The following is a 3317-nucleotide window of genomic DNA, read 5'->3' as shown; positions in this document are numbered from 1 at the left end:
CGTCAAGTGACAAATCCTAGAAATTAACATCAGTTCAACTCGTAAGTCAAACTTATGTTTAGAAAAATATCATTGAGAAACGTCATTTTTGATCAATTTACTGAAAGATTACATATATACTACTTTCTGAAATTTACTTTTAAATGTTAAGAATTTATCTATAGTTATATTATCAGACTGGCAGTAGTGGCACTCCCAAGAATGGTTTGTCACTGACAAGAGCCCTTGCCAAGCTTGGTCTAGGGGAAATGTTATAGCCGCTACGATGGCGATGGGTTAAAGAGGAAAAACTTTGTCTTCCCATTTACTCATGTTTGAACTATATGAACATTAGATCCTAATACATTTAAGCTAAGTACACGACTTTTAAGGTAAATTTTGCAAGCAAGTTATCTTTTTGATTATGCGTCGCATTATTTCAGTTTTAATAGAATAGCAAAAGTATTACATAGTTACGAATTGCTATTAAGAAAACACACCCTCAGTGGAATAACACAAGGCATTTCTGACTGATTACCTTCTTGGTATATTAAATGACTAATTTGTGGTGCAGTAATGCATAGTAAGGTTCATTATAAAGATATACTTACGTAGATCATGTTATGCTTGCCTTTCTATCACAACGTTGTAGATAATATTACATTTGTTGTTAATGATTTATAAGAATAAGAACAACGCTGGCTGGACCTACTAGCGTTTTCTTCATCGTGTATCCTCGTCTCCCACGTTGATCGGGAATATCACCCACGGGCGAAGGCAGACCTGGCGCATTGCAGACAACACGCGCCTTCACGACAACCATGCCAGTCGCGTGAAGACCTGGTAGGTCCCCCCATCCCCCAAACCACCCAGACAGACACATAAAAGACCACAAGATAACGTCTCCGCGAACGAACTTTTAGTCCCAGGCACACAAGACTTGTGCCTGCAGATGGCACACGAAAGCCATCAAATAACGCAAGACCCCCCGGAGAATGGCACTGCTACTGTCGTAAGCCGGGCCCATTCTACGCACGGACCTCTCGAATCTTTACACACCCACACACGCACATGGGACCCACCCAAGTTTAAGATGACGGTGGCCCCACGAGCGGAGAACTCCCTCTCTGCGTAACACAGTTAGCTAATTATGTTGCCGGCCATGTCGACGCTTGACCAATGTAAACTACAGGCATACTGATGATGATTGTATAATAGTAGCTGTTTAAGTGCTCTTCAGTAGTTGCCTGCTGCGGCTTGAGCTCCTCCGAGATCTGTATCACTGTGTTGTTGTTGTTGTTCATGTAATTATTGCCCAAATATCGTTTATCCCAACATCATTAAGCATTACTGCTCCAAAAAGAACCGTTAGAAACACTAGGCAGATATACTTTAGCACTTGCGAAATATTCTTCAGAATATATTTCTGATCACTGTTGTAAGATAACTATGTAATTGTCTTTGCAGTTTTAGTGTGAATTAACAATTTACTAAAAAAGTAATCTACATTATATTTTTTCTAAAAACTGTATTTCAGAAAAAATTATTTTCTTTCTCGTTTGATAAGTATGTAGGTTAAAGGTATGGTACGAGAGTTCATACATTGTGTTAAAAGTCTGGATTTTGGAGGTGAACTTGATAGTAGGGTCTTTGTAAGATGTTATTGCTCTTTCTGATTCCTTGATACCTTTAAACTTTTCATTTGGCAACATGTGACATTTTTTTTTCTTTTTCTTTTTAAATGAACGACGTTTGTTTAAACCCCATCTTCTGTGTTGTTCAGATACTCGAGAAAAACCCACGGTAATTTTTTAAGGTAGAACGGCAAATACAATTTGTCGAATAAATTAGTTATCAATATGGAACTGTGGCAGATGTATCAGATATTCAAAATAGAGTAGATTAACTTGTGGTATTATGTCCTTCTGGCTGAGGCAGGCGAGCGGCGTCCACCAAGCGACCCGGAGACTCTCGCTATATTTCTCATGGTTTGCCAAGAGAAAATGTGCGGTAATGCAGCACGTACCTAACCTCGGTCGCCGAATGCGGGGCCCCCCCAACCTCTATATCAAAACATTTTAGCGGCGAAAGCTAATCAGGCAGCCGCCCGGCCAGCCAGCCATCCAGCCAAGAAAAAATAAGATTCCTATATCTAGACTTTTCGGCAAACGTAACCGGAGGCCCCCCCACTCTGAGTGTTGGAGTCAAGACATCCCATCTTCTGCCAGACGCCTCAACACCTATTCCTCCACCTTCTTGACATCACATTTTCCTGCAGGATATTTTAGTTTTATCTACTACCAGACCTACCCACCCACCCACCCTCCTAAGTTTTTATCTATCAACATCACATATTCATCTTCACTATCAGGAAACCCCCCCCCCCCCCAAGTCCAAAGTTCTCATCTATTAACATCACATATTCATCTTCACTATCAGACCCCCCCCCCCACCACCACTCCAAAGTCCTCATCTATTAACATCACATATTCATTTTCACTATCAGACCCCCCCCCCCAAGTCCTCATCTATCAACATCCCATATTCATCTTCGTTATCAGACCCCCCACCACCCCCCAAGTCCTCATCTATCAACATCACATATTCATCTTCACTATCAGACCTCCCCACCACCACCACCACTCCAAAGTCCTCATCTATCAACATCACATATTCATCTTCACTATCAGACCTACCCAACACCACCAAGTCCTCATCTATCAACGTCACATGTTCATCTTCACTATCAGAACCCCCCATCCCCCCAAGTCCTCATCTATCAACATCACATATTCATCTTCACTATCAGACCTACCCACCACCACCACTCCAAAGTCCTCATCTATCAACATCACATATTCATCTTCACTATGAGACCCCCCACCCCCCCAAGTCCTCATCTATCAACATCACATATTCATCTTCACTATCAGAACCCCTCCCCAAGTCCTCATCTATCAACATCACATATTCATCTTCACTATCACAACCCCCCACCCCCCAAGTCCTCATCTATCAACATCACATATTCATCTTCACTATCAGAACCCCCCCTCCCAAGTCCTCATCTATCAACATCACATATTCATCTTCACTATCACAACCCCCCCACCCCCCAAGTCCTCATCTATCAACATCACATATTCATCTTCACTATCAGAACCCCCCCTCCCAAGTCCTCATCTATCAACATCACATATTCATCTTCACTATGAGACCCCCCACCCCCCAAGTCCTCATCTATCAACATCACATATTCATCTTCACTATGAGACCCCCCACCCCCCAAGTCCTCATCTATCAACATCACATATTCATCTTCACTATCAGAACCCCCC

This window comes from Panulirus ornatus, chromosome 55 (assembly GCF_036320965.1).
Source record: "Panulirus ornatus isolate Po-2019 chromosome 55, ASM3632096v1, whole genome shotgun sequence".
Lineage (NCBI taxonomy): Eukaryota > Metazoa > Arthropoda > Malacostraca > Decapoda > Palinuridae > Panulirus > Panulirus ornatus.
The sequence above is the reverse complement of the archived record's forward strand: the minus strand, read 5'-3'. Positions refer to the sequence as shown.